At 35.6% G+C, this 17582-nt stretch overlaps 2 long non-coding RNA genes across 3 annotated transcripts in view; one reads left to right on the top strand and one right to left on the bottom strand.

The window, feature by feature from the left end:
- The window catches only part of LOC106504673, a 69574-nt gene that overhangs the window by 43632 nt on the left and 8360 nt on the right, over nt 1–17582 (top strand). The gene's annotated exons all lie outside the window — the stretch shown is intronic.
- LOC110262109 overlaps nt 7264–17582 on the bottom strand; it is a 91359-nt gene continuing 81040 nt past the window's right edge. The window contains exons 2-3 of the long non-coding RNA XR_002346684.1: nt 8717–8860; nt 7264–7595 (exon numbers count right to left, since the gene is read on the bottom strand). This is a non-coding gene — a long non-coding RNA (uncharacterized LOC110262109). The remainder of the gene's footprint in view (nt 7596–8716; nt 8861–17582) is intronic.

Raw genomic sequence — 17582 nt, 5'->3', positions numbered from 1 at the left:
TAGGGTTCCTTTTTCTCTACACCTCTCCAGCACTTATTGTTTGTAGACTTTTGTATGATGGCCATTCTGGCTGGTGTAAGGTGATACCTCAGAGTTGTTTTGATTTGCATCTCTCTAATAATGAGTGATGTTGAACATCTTTACATGTGTTTCTCGGCCATCTGTATGTCTTCTTTGGAGAACTGTCTGTTTAGATCTTCTGCCCATTTTTGATGGGGTTGTTTGTTTTTTGGTATGGAGCTGCAGAAGGTGTTTATAAATTTTGGAGATTAATCCCTTGTCCATTGATTCACTTGCAAAGATTTTCTCCCATTTTGTGGGTTGTCTTTTTGTTTTGTTGAAGGGTTTCCTTTGCTGTGCAGAAACTTTTAAGTTTGAGTAGGTCCCATCTGTTTAGTTTTGTTTTTATTGTCAATACTCTAAGAGGTGGGTCTGAGAAGACGTTTGTCGTTTATGGGAGAGAGTGTTTGGCCTATGTTTTCTTCTAAGAGTTTTAGAGTGTCTGGTCTTATATGTAGGTCTTTAATCATTTCGAGTTAATTTTTGTGTATGGTGTTAGGGAGTGTTCTAATTTCATTCTTTTCCATGTGGCTGTCCAGTTTTCCCAGCACCACTTATTGAACAAGCTTTCTTTTCTCCATTGTATATTCTTGCCCCCTTTGTAATAGATGAGTTGGCTGTAGGTGTGTGGGTTTAATTCTGGGCTTTCTATTCTGTTCCACTGATCTATATTTCTGTCTTTGTGCCAGTACCATATGGTTTAGATGATTGTTGCTTTGTAGTATTTTCTGAAGTCAGGGTGCCTGATTCCTCCAGCTCCTTTTTTTTTTTTTTTTTTTTTCTCCCAGCATGTCTGGCTATTCTGTGTCTTATGTGCTTCCAAACAATCTTTAAAATATTTTGTTTGAGTTCTGTGAAAAATGTCGTTGGTAATTTGATAGGGATTGCATTGCCTCTGTAGATTGCCTTAGGTAGTATAGTCATTTTGATAATATTAATTCTTCCAATCCACAAGCATGGTATAGCTTTCCATCTCTTTGTGTCATCTTGATTTCTTTCATCAGTGTCTTATACTTTTCAGAGTACAGGTCTTTTGTCTCTTTTGGTAGGTTTACTTCTAGGTATTTTATTCTTTTGGATGTAATGGTAAATGGGGTTGCTTCCTTAATTTCTCTTTATGATTTTTCATTGTTAGTTTATAGAAATGCCATCGACTTCTGTGTATTAATTTTGTATCCTGCCGCTTTGCCAAATTTGTGAATGAGCTCTAACAGTTTTCTGGTAGAGTCTTTAGGATTCTCTAAGTATAGTATCATGTCATCTGCAAATAGGGATAGTTTTACTTCTTCCTTTCCAATTTGGATTCCTTTTATCTCTTTTACTTCTCTGATTGCTGTGGCTAGGACTTCCAAAACTATGTTAAAGAGTAGTGGCGAGAGTGGACATCCTTGTCTTGCTCCTGATCTCAGTGGGAATTCTTTCAGCTTTTCACCATTGAGAATGATGTTTGCTGTGGGTTTGTCATATATGGCCTTTATTATGTTGAGGTAAGTTCCTGCTATGCCCATTTTCTGAAGGATTTTTATCAGAAATGGGTGTTGGATTTTGTCAAAGGCTTTTTCCATGTCTATTGAGAGGATCATATGATTTTTATTCTTCAATTTGTTAATGTGGTGTATCACACTGATTGATTTGGAACCCTTGCATCCATGGGATAAATCCCACTTGATCATGATGTAAAATCTTTTTAATGTATTGTTGGATGCAGTTTGCTAGTATTTTGTTGACAATTTTTGCATTGATGTTTATCAGTGAAATTGGCCTTTAGTTTTCTTTTTTTGTGGTATCTTTGTCTGGTTTTGGTATCAGGGTGATGGTTGCCTCATAGAATGAGTTTGGGAGTGTCCCTTCTTCTGCAATTTTTTGAAATAGTTTCAGAAGGAGAGGTGTTAGCTCAACTCTAAATGTTTGGTAGAATTCACCTGTGGAGCCATCTGGTCCTGGACTTTTGTTTGTTGGAATTTTTTTAATCACAGTTTCAATTTCAGTTCTTGTGATGAGTCCATTAATCTTTTCTATTTCATCTTGGTTTAGTCTGGAAGATTGTAGTTTTCTAAAAATTTGTCCATTTCTTCTAGGTTTTCTATTTATTGGCATATAGTTGCATATAGTAGTCTCTTATGATCCTTTGTATTTCTGTGATGTCCATTGTTACTTCTCCTTCTTCATTTCTAATTTTATTGATTTGAGTCATCTCTTTTTTTGTCATATGTCTGTCTATGGGTTATCAATTGTGTTGATATTTTCAAAGAACCAGCTTTTAGTTTCATTGATCTTTTCTATGGTTCTCTTTGTTTCTATTTCATTGATTTCTGCTCTGATCTTTATGATTTCTTTCCTTCTACTAACTTTAGGTCTTGTCTGTTCTTTTCTCTTGAGCTGCTTTAGATGTAAAGATAGCTTGTTTATTTGAGCTTTTTCTTGTTTCCTGAGGTGGGCTTGTGTTGCTATAAAGTTTCCTCTTAGAACGGCATTTGCTGCATCCCATAGGTTTTGGAGTGTTGTATCTTCATTGTCATTTGCTGCTAGTTATTTTTTAATTTCCTCTTTGATTTCTTCAGTGATCCATTGGTTGTTTAGTAGCATGTTGTTGAGTTTCCACATGTTTGTGTTTTTTTGCAGTTTTTTTCTTGTTGTTGATTTCCAGTCATGTAACGTTGTGGTTGGAAAATATGCTTGATAGGATTTCAATTTTCTTAAAGTTACTGAGTTTGGGTTTGTAGCCCAGGATGTGATCAATCTTAGAGAATGTTCCATGTGCACCTGAGAGGATTGTTTATTCTGTTGTTTTTGGATGGAATGTTGTATAAATAACTATTAAGTCCATATGGTTTAATGCATCATTCAGAGCCTGTGTTTCCTTATTGATTTTATATGTGGTTGATCTGTCCATTGCTGTAAGTGGGGTATTAACATATCCCACTATGATTGTGTTATTTTCTATTTGTCCTATTAAGGTTGTTTGCAGTTGCCTTATATATTGTGGTGAACCTATGTTGGGTGCATAGATATTTAAAATTGTTAAATATTCTTCTTGGATTGATCCTTTGATCATTGTGTAGTGACTTTCTTTGTCCCTTAAAATATTCTTCATTTTAAAGTCTATTTTGTCTGTTATGACAATTGCTACTCCAGATTTTTTTGATCCCCATTTACATGAAGTATTTTCTTCCATCCTCTCACTGTCAATTTGCATGTGTCCCTAGAAATGAAGTGGGTCTTTTGAAGACAGCATATGTATGGGTCTTGTTTTTGTATGCATTCAGCCAGTCTATGTCTCTTGGTTGGGGCGTTTAGTCCATTAACATTTAAGGTAATTATTGATATGTATGTTCTTATTGACATTTTATTAATTGCTTTGGATTTGTTTTTGTTGCTCTTTTTCTTTCCTTCTTCTCTCATTCTCTCCTCTTCTGGTTTGATGCTATCATTAGTGTTGTATTTGAGTTGATTTTGCTTTGTTGTGTATCAAATGTAGATTTTTGGTTTGCAATTATTCTGAAGTTTCAATATAAGAGTCTATATGTATATGAGGTTGTTTTAAGTTGTTGTTCTCTTAATTGCAAGTGCATCTCCAGTGTCCTGCATTTGTACCCACCTCTTCTCATGATTTCTGATTTTGGTGGTATAATTGTGCATGGATGATTTCATATCTTTGCTGTATATATGCCATTACTGGTGGGCCTTGTCGTTTGTATAATTTTTGTTTCCTGTTGTTGTCTTTTCTGTGAAGAGAAGTTCCTTTAGTATTTGTGGTAAGGCTGGTTTAGTGTTGCTGAATTCTCTCAACTTTTGCTTATCTGAAGATTTTTATTTCTCCTTCAAATCTGAATGAGAGCCTTGCTGGGTAGAGCAATCATGGTTGGAGGTTTTTTCTTTTCATCACGTTAAGTATTTCGTGCCACTCCCTTCTGGCCTGCAGAGTTTCTGCTGAAAAATCTGCCAATAACCCTATCAGGGTTCCCTTGTATGTTATTTGTTTCTTTTCCCTAACTGCTTTCAAGATTTTCTCTTTGTTTTTAATTTTGGTTAGTTTGATTAATACGTGTCTCAGGGTGTTCCTCCTTGGGTTTGTTTTATATGGCACTCATTGTGCTTCCTGGATTTGAGTGAGTGATTCCTTCCTCATGTTAGGGAAGTTTTCGGCTATTATTTCTTGGAATATTTTTTCTGTCCACTTCTCTCTTCTCCTTCTGGCACTCCTATAATATGGATGTTGGTGCATTTAGCGTTGTCCCAGAGTCCTCTGAGACTCTCTTCATTTGTCTTCAAACTTTTTTCTCTTTTCTGTTCTGCATTCATAATTTTTTCTAATCTGTCCTCCACCACGCTTATTCATTCTTCTGCCTCCTGTATTCTGCCGTTAGCTGCTTCTAGTGAGTTTTTTATTTCAGTTACTGTATTTTGCATCTCTTCTTCTTTAAGTTTGATATCTTGTATCTCTTTGCTCAGTGTTTCCTGTAAGTTATCCATCTTTGCCTCCAGTTTATTTTCAATGTCTTACATCATCTTCAGCATCAACAATCTAGTCTTTTTCCTGGAGGCTAAGAATCTCCTCATCACTTAGCTGATTTTCTGGGGTTTTTCTTTTCTCCCTCATCTGAGTTACAGATCTCTGTCTTTTCAATTTTTTTTTAGGTTTTTGGTGTGGTGACCTTTTTTACAGATAGTAGAGTTGTAGCCTCTCTTACTTCTGGTGTCTGCCCCCTTTGTGGCTGAAGTTGGTGTGCAGGCTTGCTGTAGGCTTCCTGATGGGAGGGGCTAATGCCTGCCCACTGGTAGGTGGAGCTGATTCTCATCCCTCTGGTGGGTGAGGCTTAGTCTCTGGGTGGGATTAGAGGCAACTGTGTGCCTGAGGGGTCTTTAGGTAGCCTCTTTACTGAGGGGTGGTGCTTTGATCCCACCTGGATTGTTGTTTGCCTTGGGGCTTCTCAGCACTTACTGAAGGGTGGGGCCAGGTCTTTGCAAAATGGACACCTCCAGAGAAAGGCATGCTGATGAATATTCCCAAGAGCTTTGTTTCCAATGTCCTTCCCTCACAGCAAGCCATGTTCACCCCTGTTTTCCCAGGATGTCCTCCAAGGACTGCAGTCAGGTTTGACCCAGATTTCTATGGAGACTTTGCTTTACCCTGGGATCCAGTGCCTGTGAACATCTGTGTGCGCCTTTTAAGAATGGGGTCTCCATTCCACGGAGCTCCTGCACACAAGCCCCACTGGCCTTCAATGCAAGATGCTCCAGGGGCTCTTTCTCCCAGTGCCAGATTCCCACATGTGAGAGTTTGATGTGGGGCTCCGAACTCTCACTCCTGTAGGTGAGTCTCTATGTACCAGTTAGTCTCCAGTCTGTGAAGCTTCCTACCGGGGAGGTATGGGGTTGTTTATATCATGAAATTGCCCCTCCTACGTCTTGATGTGGCCTCCTCTTTGTCTTCTGGAGTAGGATATCTTTTTTAAGTTTTCCAGTCCATTTGGGTGAAGAGTACTTAGTCTTCAGTTGTGAATTTTGTTGTTTTTAGGAGAGAAGTTGAGCTCAAGTCCTTCTATTCTGCCATCTTAATCCCATCTCTGCAGCAGCTACAGTTCTGATATGACTTTTACCTAGCCTGGGAACTTCACATGCTGCAAGTGTGGCCCTCTGCTTCTTTGCAGTAAGCAGCTTGCATTGGGCTCTGGGTTACCATGGAGGTGACTTGGTCCTGACTTCACACCTGCTACAGCACCTCTGTATGTTTCTCTTTGACTATGTATTCCATACTTTACTTTTAAAAATAAGTAGTAGTAAAATGTCGTTTGGAATTTTGAAGCAACTTATTTATAAGTAATTGCAGCTCTCCTTCATTTGTTAGTGCCCAAAACTTATCTGCAAAAATTTTAACAGCATAATGCGAAAAGACTATATACCTTAAAAATAGTAATGTTTCAAGTTTAAAAATTATAAAAGAAAAAAGTCAAAAAAATCCAAATTGTCAGATTTTTTTGCTAAATAAATAAAACCAGCCAAACTAAACTGCATTTCAGCATAACCTTTCCATCTTCAACTTTTATGATTTATTTAAATTAAAATTTTGAAAATTAATCTATCAAAAAGTTAAATTTATCAAACATACTTGTTAAAATACCTTCTCTTAATTTTGGTGATGTTTATTTCATTAAGCCAGCATTCTCAAGGGAAATAAATCTTCGTGTTTAGGAGGTTGCAGATGCAAAGCATGTATTTCAATTTGGGAAGTCAGCTGAGTCAGAATACTATCAGACTATATATCTGTTTATTGCAAAAATGCATTTTTATATGTTAGTAGAAATATATTTCTAGTTAACAGACCCTGGAGACAATATGAATTTTGGAGTGTGCATCGCTTCGGTGAAAGATTACAACTTGGCTTATGATTTAGTTATGTTTAGAGGCAGTTGTTAAGCATGGATAGCATAATTCTCCTATTGGGCATTTGGTAAAGAATAGAAGAACTTTTTCGATGGTGCACTTGTGGGCACAGGGTCAAGAACAGTAATTCTTTTACAATAAAAAGGGCATTCCTAATAAAGAAGAGTTGTCACAACCAAAAATGCCAAAAATTCTGAAAAACACTAATAATCAGTATACTTTTGATTTAGAAATCCTGTGTCAAGCAAATAGCAGAAGCTAGAATAAAATATGAAACATTTCCATGGCGCTGGAGTACATGAGAAACTGCATACTTTGAAGAGGTAACAGGGAAGGAATTGCAAGTTCTAAATAGAGACAACATGATGTGGAATTGGCAGGAAAGTGAAAGAAAGTTGAAAGATACATGACTTGTTTTAAAATGTAACATTTTTTCTGTAATGAAGGGAAGTCAAATGACAGACTATAATTCTTGACACAGTGGTTTCTTAATAATTGCACATTGATGATAATGACAGTTACAATTAGAACAAAAATTTTTAAATTTGAAAGGAAATCTGAAGTAATGTAATCTACATTTAGAAGGCTTATATAGGAGTTCCCATCATGGCTCAGAGGTAATAAATCCAACTAATATCCATGAGGATGTGGGTTTGATCCCTGGCCTCATTCAGTGGGTTAAGGAGCCAGTGCTGCCGTGAGCTGTGGTGTAGTCCAGTGGCTGCAGCTCTGCAGCTCTGATTCGACCCCTCACCTAGGAACTTCTATATACCATGGGTGTGGCCCTAACAATACAAAAAAAAAAGAAAAAAAAAGAAGGCTTATGTTTAAAAAAAAAATCCTTCTGGGATATTTTTACAGTAGGATGTGTGACTTGAAATGTTTCTGTTTAAGGAGCTGAGGTATTCCTTGGGTTAATAGAACTTCGCTAACTATTGAAATTGTTAGAAAACAAAACAGCTTCTTTGTTTTATTGTAGCTAAAAAAAGAGAACATTTATTAGTTTTAGCAACTACATTGTATAATAAGGAGATCAGGAATTCTGCTGTAATTAATCAAGGTTTTTTGGTTTGGTTAACTTGGATTTTTTCCATACTTTCCTTGTCTTCCCTTATTACTTAGTCTCCATGATTTCTGCCTCATACAAGCTCCTAGAACACAAATGAATAAGAGGGTTTTGTTGTTGTTGTTTTGTTTGTTTGTTTGTTTTAGGAACAGTTTTAAAATTTTGTAAACTTGAATACTGACATTCCAGTAAGCCAGAATGTCTCAGTTGCCAATATTGACCCTACTGCAATGTAGTTCCTTTTCTAAACACTGGGTAGCAAACTGAGTAGGTTTGCTAATGACTTACATCTTGGAAAGTATCAGAAAAGGACAGCATCCTTTATGACCTTAGACAATGAAGAGAAACTAATTGTTCTGGATCCCTTGGATTTCTTGATATTACAGTCCAGCTAGGGAATGTTCGACTAGCTAGGAAGGTTCAGGATACAAGATTATATGTAAAATAATCTTTCCTTTGAGGTACACAGCAACTATCCATCTGTGATGCTCCAGAGAAGGTATATTTACTAGTGATAAAATTTAAGAGGGATAATAAATAAAATCCCCTTTGAGGAAGAAATACCTTTTTTTAAAGACAGTGTCATTGATTTCCTGAGAAAAATTATGTTTAAGAAGAGTATTGACAGGGTTGACATAAAGTTGGGGATTAAAATAATTTGTATATTTTTTTTCAACTTTTGCCCTTAGCTAACACAACATTCTCTTTATGAAACATCATTCATTTCAATTAATAAAGTTATTGGCCTTTATGTGGAAAGCTGCCCCATAGCTCTCTCATTTTATAATGGTCACAAGGAGGGTTTAGTGAGTGAACAATAAACACATAATTCCATAATTTATTCTTCTATCATTTTCTTCCTAGAACTTTCTAGGCCCACACATTTGATGTACACTAGTGAAAATTTAGTGTCATAAATATCTAACCATTGAGCTAAAACTAGAACATAATTTCAAATTTCTAAAAGTACTACAAATTAAAGCCATTCACTTGGTGATGTGGGTACATGCTCTTTTGCAGAAGGATTTCCAGTCAATATCTGTTTCTCAATGAGTTTTAATTTTTTAGGTTTCAGTATTAACCATCTATCCATCTTCCCCTTCCCCAATTAAGAGAGAGACAAAGGTGTCAGATACCCATAAAATGAAGAGTTTTTCTATTGATGTATTAATGAATGAGGATCTGGGACTTGACTTACTTACTTACATTTATGGCCACAGTGAACTTTCTAATAATTCACTCCAAATTAATATGATCACTCCAGATGTGAATCCTGTTTCCTTGTATTATGAGAACATACTTGGTCATCTCCTTTCCATGGCAATACAAAGAGGAAGAAAATGTGCCCAACTGTGAACAGTTAAGTGGAAAAGACATTCATTAGGGTTATAAGAGAGACCCTTAATTACGAAGTAGTTAAAATGCTATAGTGCGCCACTGAGTAAAATGCATTAGTTCATATAAAAATATTTTCAGGATTCTCATTATGTATCAGCCACTGTTTTGTGTATGTGTGTGTGTCCCTATACACATGTATCATTTGTATCTTACTTGGAGAAATGAAAAACATTATGCATTTTTAATTAGGTTGGTTTTAATTATTGTTTTTATTGAATGAGTAAATTGCCATGGGAAAGAATGCAAGAAGAATAGAATTAGGTGGAGATTAATGATAAGATTTAGAATCCTACTGGACACTCAGATAAAAATTTTAAGTGGTCAGTTGGGTATGTAACTCTAGAAATTCTGAGGCAGATGCCTGGATTAGAGATGTAAATTGAAGTCATCAGTACATAGATGCATGCAAGGGCATGCTATTTGATGACATAATTTAGGGAATTAGTATAGAAAGATTAAGTGGACAAGAACATAAGTTCTGGGGAACTCCAGTGTTTAAAAATATGTAAGTTAGAGTGATTCTGGTTCTCAAAAGGAGTGAGAAATGGAGTGGAATCAGAAAAGAAAAACAAGAAATTATGTAAATGTAGAGTCTCAGAAAACATGTGCAGATTATATTTTGATGAGAGCATTAAACTGTGTCCAGTGAAGCTTATATTTCAAGTGAGATTAGGACTGGCAATTGACTGCTAGACTGAATAAATGAATCTATTTGCTAAGAGCTGTATGAGGGAATGATTTTGTCTGCAAAGGCCTGATTTAAGTTCAAAGAACAAGGAAAAGATGAATGCCTAAGTCTGAGGCATAATCAAAACAACAGAGTTCACCCCACAACCCCAGCTGCCAAACAACTAACAAAATTTTAATAACCCAAAAAAGGGAAGTACACTTCTGTGGTTGAAGAGGAACACATCCATGCTAGAAAACTTTTCCAGCAGAAGAGAGGTAAAGTTCAGTAGCAGATATTCTGACTAAACTCCAGAGGGGGAAAAACAATTACAAACATAGGAAAAAGTATAAAAGAAAAGTAAAACCCAATGAAAATGTTTGTCATATGTACAACTGAAGTCCTATATGGTGAGGAGAGAGGGTGGAAGAGAAACAATTTATGAAGAAACAGAGCTAGCAGTTTTTGAAAACTAATAAAGGCAATCAACCCAGAAAGATTCAGATTATGAAATTGCTATAGGAGATGAAAGAATCAAAGAGAAAAAAAAGAGAGGAATTAAAGCAAGAAAGGGAAGGGTGCATTTGCGCCATATATTAGGTTCCAGATATAAGTGGTATAATATGATATTTGTCTTTCTCTTTCTGACTTACTTTACTCAGGATGAGAGTCTCTAGTTCCATCCATGTTGCTGCAAATGCCATTATTTTTGTTGTTTTTATGGCTGAGTAGTATTCCATTGTGTATATATATACCACATCATCTGTATGTGTAATGGGGTCACCATGCTGTACAGTAGAAAAAAAATTATACTGGGGAAATAACAATAAAAAAATTTAAATAGAAAAAAGAAAAGGAAGAGAAGGAAGAAAATAAAGAAAAGGCAGAAAGGAGAAAAGAATGTCATTTACTAGTAAAACTGCCAAAAGTCATATACAAAAAGGAAATCTTCAAAAGAAACCAGAGAAAAAATGTTTAACAGTAGAGTAGATAAATTGTAATGTACTCATTTAAAGAAACTTTGTCTTATAACAGTGATAAATAGAAAACTGTACATAACATCATGGTAGAATATCATAAACATAATTTTGAACATAATAAACCAGGCACAAAGGAGCATATACTTGATCATTTCATTTTCAAAAAGTATAAAGATAAACTACCCTAATTTTTGAATTCAGAATTGTGTCTACCTCTGAGTAACATAGTACTAGGATGGGTCTGGTGTACACATTCTGGATGTAGTTTATGTATCTATGTGTTCACTTTTTGAAGATTGATTTTATCCTACACTTGTGGTTTACATACTTGTGCATATTTGTTTTACCTCATACATAGCATTTTGAAATATTTATATTAGTAGAGAGAGGATAGAGAGTAACATCATTAAATTTCTCACTCTTTTTTCACAATCTTCCTCCTACATTCCCCACCCTGGAGAAACTGCCGGTCTTGGTCTGAATGTAAATATTTGGGATAGTACCTCAAGTGCTTCAGTTAAGATTAGATTGGAAGCCTTTTTTGGAGTTTCTGTTAGTTTAGATGACGTATAATATAGTTGTGTTTGGCATTCAAATGAGGCAGATTTGGACAAATCGAGGAATAAAGGACAGTTTTATTGCTCAAGCAAGAAGAGTAGCATGGGATTTTCCATTTGGTCAGAGACATGACAACTGTAATGATGGTAAGGAATAACATAAACTTGTATATAAAGTTACATCTTTTGAGAAGAAAATATAAATTTTGTAGTTAGAAGTCTGATACTCCCTCAAAATTCCTTTCTCTTGGTGTATGAGCTTTTTATAAGCATATATCCTTCAGTTTGGCTGACCTTGTGAATTTATAGATATATTTATTCCCTGATTGTTACATTATTTGATGAAAGTAATAGGTTAGACACATCCACAATTATGTTACAATATAATAGATTCTTTTATAGCAGAGTTAGAAAGAATCAGCTTGTTGGGCTTGAAAATGTAAGTTAAGATGTTATGAGAAGACCAAGGGGAGGAGGCATGTGGCAGAGAAAGGATCTTTTGACAGCATCTCACAAGAAAATGGGGATGTCAAGACCAAAACTACAACAAACAAACAAACAAACAAAATTCTGCTAACATTACTGAGCTGGGAAGAGATGAGGTGAGCTTCATCAAATCTGAGACGAAATTATAACCTCAGCCAACATATTAATTTCAGAATGGTGAGACCCTTAGCAGAGGACACAGCTAATTCATTCTCAGACTCTTTACCCACAGACACTGTAAGGAAGTAATGGTTGTTGTTTATACCACTGTGGCAATTTGTTATGCACCAAAAATATAAATACAATATATAGGAGTACTGATTTGAGTGTGTGCATATATACATTAGTAAGTAAAAAATTATTGAACTAGATGTGCTATAAAAGATGCAATTTTATGGAAAAAAAACTTAGTTTATAAGTTTGCTTATTACCTCCATTTGTGGTTTGTTTTGGTTTGTAACCTAACTTTACCACAGTGACCTAACAAAAACTATCTGGTATGGACACATTAACAAATGGCCACTAACTTATGAGGTGGACAAGTATGAAAACCTTGTGTGACAGGATTAATAATGGGTTTTATAATCATATCCAGTTAAAATATCTCTTGGTGAGTTTGAATATCAACTAAATGGAATACATGAACAGCTGCTGAGAATGACGCAAAATGAAAACATTCCTAACAGAAACAAAGCTATAGAATTCATGAGGAAGCAAAAGCCTTGAAGTAGAAATGAGTATTAGAGTTAGTAAAGAGCAGAATAGGATAAAGAAAAAAATATGGATATAGTGTTAACTAGTGGAAGGCCTAGTTCATGAATAAAACAATCTACTAGATGTACTGCTGGGGCTTTAGACTTGCTTTCATAGCCAAATGTCTTCCATAATAAGCCAAACATTGTACAAATTCAAGTTTTCAATACGTTTAAAGTTTCTCAAACATTTCTGTGTAGTCATTCAATAAATCTTTTAACTAACATAGTTTATAATTCAATAGAATAAAACTAAAAACTTAAAAAGACTACATAGGAAATGGGCAAACTGTATGATCAAGCAATTAACACAAGTAGGAAGATATTACAAATTAACACATTAAATCCAAACTTTCTTGAAATAAATATGAATTTAAGCAAGCATGTGAACATTTTTATAGTTTAACATTAGCAAAGATGTAAAAATCATGTAGTGTTATTTTAGGAGGTGTGTTATTAGGTGAAAAACTTTGAATTATAAATTATCTAAATAATAATTTCACCTTTTTGACTTAGCATCCATGAATTGACACTAAGGGCTATACATTCAAAGTCTTCATAGGCAGATCAGGTGATATTTAATAAGTGCCAGTCATAAGGCAATAAGGAATAGTGAGAATTTCACTTATAAAACCTGACTAAAGTAATTTAAATGCAATTATAATATTATTTTAGGAATGATGTCAGTGAATATAGCAAAGTTAGAACCACAAAAATTCTTGTCATCTGTAAAAGCAACATTGGAAAGAAAATTTGTCAGAATTAACTTTTTCATATTGCTAGAATTTAACCAAATTTAACAGCAATCTGAGGTTTTCTTTTTCAAGGGAAACCATTGAATATCATTTTAAATAGAAAATTATAAGTCATTTAAAGAAACAGGAAATTATGTCCCATACACAGGGGAAAAAAAATTCAAGAAAAACTGTCCCTAAGGAAGCTCAGATGTTGGATTTACTAGACAAAGCTTTAAATCAGTCTTTTTAATTGTATCCAATTAATAGAAGGAAACAGTCTCAGGACCTAAAGGAAGATATGAGATGTTTCAGAAAATAGAGAATGTCATAAAAAATAGACACTATAAAAAAGAACCCAAAAGACATTTAAAATTGAAAGCTAAAATTTAAAAATTCACTCTGCTGTATAGCACTGGGAACTATGTCTAGTCACTTATGATGGAGCATGATAATGTGAGAAAAAAGAGTGTATACATGTGTGTGTAACTGGGTCACCATGCTTTACAGTAGAAAAAAATTATTGTGTAAATAAAACAAAAAATAAATAAAAATTCACTAGAAGGCATGGCAGCAGTTTTGAATAGATAGAGTCAGCAAACTTAGGTCAAGTGAAATTATCCAGTCTAAAAAAAATTTAAAAATTAATATAATCCTAGAGATTTGTGAAAATTTTTGACTACTAATACATACACAGCAGGAGTCCCCAAAGGAAAAGAGAGTAAAGGACCAAAAAAATTTAGCAAAATGTTTGAAAATTTCCAATATATGGTGGAAAATATTAATCTATACATTTATGAAGCTCAATGACCTACAAATTGATTCAAAGAAATCAATACCTGGATACATCATTCTGTCAACATTTATGACATGGAGAGAATCTTGAAGAGCAAAGCAAGTCATCACATTCATAGGATCCTCAGTAGGTGGATTACTAACTGCTTTCTCATCAGAAATTATGGAAACCAAAAGCAGTGAAATGACATTAAGAATGTTAAAATAAGTTAAATAAGACTGTCAACCAAACATTGTACATCCAAAATCCATCTTTAAAAAGTAGGGAGGGGGCAAGATCCAGATGGTGGAAGAGTAAGACATTGTGCTCACCTTCTCTCACAAACACATCAAAAAAAAAAAAAAAAAACCTATGTACATGTGGAATGATTCACACAGAACTACTGAACACTGGCAGAAGAACTTAAACCTTCACAAAGGGAAAGAAACCGTCTACCTAACTAGGTAGAATAAAAGGGAAAAAAAAGAAGAGAAAAAAAGTAATCAGTACAGGAGCAACACTCCTTGGGAGATGGAGCTGTGAAAGAGGAAAGGAATCTGCACCCTGGGAGGCCAACTAACTGATGGGGTGATCAGCCAAGATGGAGAGGAAAACTCAGAGCCTTGGAGAAAAGTGCAGCAGTATTACTGAGAAGAGCAAAGAGAGAGAGTCACACAAACCATCAGTACCACAGGCTGTGGACAGCACAGACTGAGATGCTTGGGCGGGGACTGTATGCTGAGACTCAGGCTCTGGAGGTCACTTCCTGGGAAAGGACTAGAGTTGGCTGTGTGGAGACAGCCTGAGGGGGAAGGGAGGGGTGTGCCACAGGCTGGGAAGCAGAGCTCCACAGCTAAGGGAGCACAGGAGGAGGCCTTGGCCCTTCAGAAGAAGCAGGACACCATTGCTGGGGAGGGTGAGAGGAGGAAGAGGAGTGGAGCTGCCATAGGAATATCTTTCTCTGCACACATGCAGGCTCTCGGGTGGTGGAGTCCCTCTTGTGCGGGGTTTGGGTGGCAGAGGAAAACCACTGCAGCCATCTCAGACTCCTGAGGTGGTTATGGCCCTCTATCATTAGGGGTCCAAGACCAGTCACCACCTGTGGCCCCAGTCACCTCAAGGTTTGGTGCCGAGGAGGACAATGAAACCAAGCACCACCCACTGCTGCTGTCACTCCCCTAGGAATGCACACTCCTTGCTGCTGCCACTGCCAAAGGCTCTGGATACCACCTACACCTGCTGTGGGTCACTGCTACTTCCCAGGGTCCTACAACCAGGAGCGGTCTGTGCCACCTTGCCATGGAATATTCATCACTGTCAAGAATCCAGCAACCACGGAATGGCTATAAAATCTGCCCATTGCCTCCATATCCCTGGAAACACGTGGAGGAGGCCATATACCAGCACAACTCCTAAGGCCATGCAAAAGCATACCACCTAACAAAGGGAAAATGGCTTTCACACACTGAGGAAAGAGACAACAAGCATCCAAACCAAAAGAAACAATCACGCCAAAAAAAAAAAAAAAAAAAAAAAGTAAGCCCTCACAAATTCCCTGGGGCTCTCTCACTTATAAATAGCTCTCCAAGACTATAGTAGTTGTTCCCCTTAACCTCACAGAATAAGAAAAATATAAGAAAAACGAAGAAGCTCAGGAAACATTCCCAGTTAAAAGAACAGGCAATTTCCTCTGAAGGAGCAAATAATGACATAGACCTCTGCAGTCTAACAGACACTGAGTTCAAAACGATATATTGAAAATATTGAAGGAATTAAGCTCAACGATGAAGGAACTAAGAACAGATATGAATAGTAATGTGTATTATTTTAGAAAGGAACTAGAAAGTATAAGAAGGACCCAAGAAAAGTAGAAAATTCATTTGCAGAGATGCAAACTGAGCTAAAGGCACTAAAGAGCAGAATTAATAATGCAGAGGAACGAATCAGTGACTTGGAAGATAATGGAAATCACTCGATCAGGACAACAGACAGAAAATCAAATGAAAGCAATATAAGAGATCTAGGGGATAATATAAAGTAGATCAATATACACATAATAAGGATTCCAGAAGAAGAAGAAAAAGGGATTAAAAATATATTTGAAGAAACTATGGCTGAAAACTTTTCAAATCTAAAGGAAATATATATCAAGATACTGAAAGCACAGAGGGCCCCAAAAAGTTGCCCCAAAGAAGCCGAACCAAACAGACCCACAACATGACATGTTATAATAAAAAGGCAAAAGTTAAAAATAGATGATTCCAAAGGCAGCAGAGAACAACAAAAGAGATAATTATAAGAGACCTCCAATAAGGCTGTCAGCTGATTTCTCTACAGAAACACTATGGGCCAGAAAAGAGTGGCAAAATATAATCAAAGTTTTAAAAGAAAAATTTGCAGCTTAGAATATGCTACCCAGCAAGATTATAATTTAAAATAGCAGGAGAAATAAAAGATTTCTCCAACAAACACTAAAAGAATTCAGCAGTACTAAACCCATTCTAAATGAAATACTGAAAGGTCTCCTTCAAATAGGAAAGAAGTAAGAAGATGGAGGATGGAGGAGATAACAATTGGAAGACAACCACTTAAATAAGCCAGTATACATATCTAAAAGGAAAAAGAAAAAAAATACAGAACTTTGTAAAAAAAAGCATAAACACAATGAACAGCAAAAGGATAAACATGAAGATATAAAAAAGGACATCAAAATCATAAAATGTAGCGAAGGAAAGTGAAAATCTAGACTTTTTTTTTTAATGTGTTTGGTCTTATATGATTAACAGGCGAAAAGCAAGCAGATATAGGAACAGTTAACATACTTAAAAAACAGGGTAACCACAAATAAAAACCAAACAATGTATTCACAAAAATTAAAAAGAAGAGGATGCAGCATAAAATAAAAGGAAATCATCTAAACATACAAACAAAAAGGAACCTAGGAGAAACAGAATCAACAGGAAAAAACAGTTTAAAATGGCAATAAATACATATTTATCAATAATTACCTTAAATGTCAATAGACTTAATGCTCCAATCAAAATATAGAGTGGCAGACTTGATTTAAAAAAAGAGCCTACAATATGCTGCCTACAAGAGACTCACCTTAGGGTAAAGGACACATATAAATTGAAAGTGAAGGGATGGAAAAAGATATTTCATGCAAATGGAACAGACAGGAAAGCAAGAGTTGCAATACGCCTATCACACAAAATAGACTTTAAAACAAAGGCCATAAAAAAGACAAAGAAGGACACTATTTAATGATAAAAGAAGCCATTCAAGAAGAGAATATCATAATCATCAATATTATATGTCCCTAATATAGGAGTACCCAGATACATATAACAAATACAAATAGACATAAAAGGAGAAATTAATGGGAATACAATAATAACAGAAGACTTTTAATACCCCACTCACATCAATGGACAGATCCTCTAGATAGAAAATAAGGCAACAGAGATGCTAAATTACACAACAGAAGAGTTAGACTTAATTGATACTATTAGGATATTTACACCCCCACCAAAAAAAGGAATATACACTCTTTTCAAGTGCACATGGAATATTCTTAAGGATTGACCACATATTGGGGCACAAAACTACTCTAAACAAGTTTGAGTATAGAAATCATTTCAAGCATCTTCTCTGACCACAGTGGCATGAAACTAGAAATCAACCACAGGAAAAGAAATGAGAAAAAACTGACTACATGGAGAC

The sequence above is a fragment of the Sus scrofa genome, chromosome 8, assembly GCF_000003025.6.
Source record: "Sus scrofa isolate TJ Tabasco breed Duroc chromosome 8, Sscrofa11.1, whole genome shotgun sequence".
NCBI classification, from domain to species: Eukaryota; Metazoa; Chordata; class Mammalia; order Artiodactyla; family Suidae; genus Sus; species Sus scrofa.
This window is presented reverse-complemented; position numbering and strand designations above follow the sequence as displayed.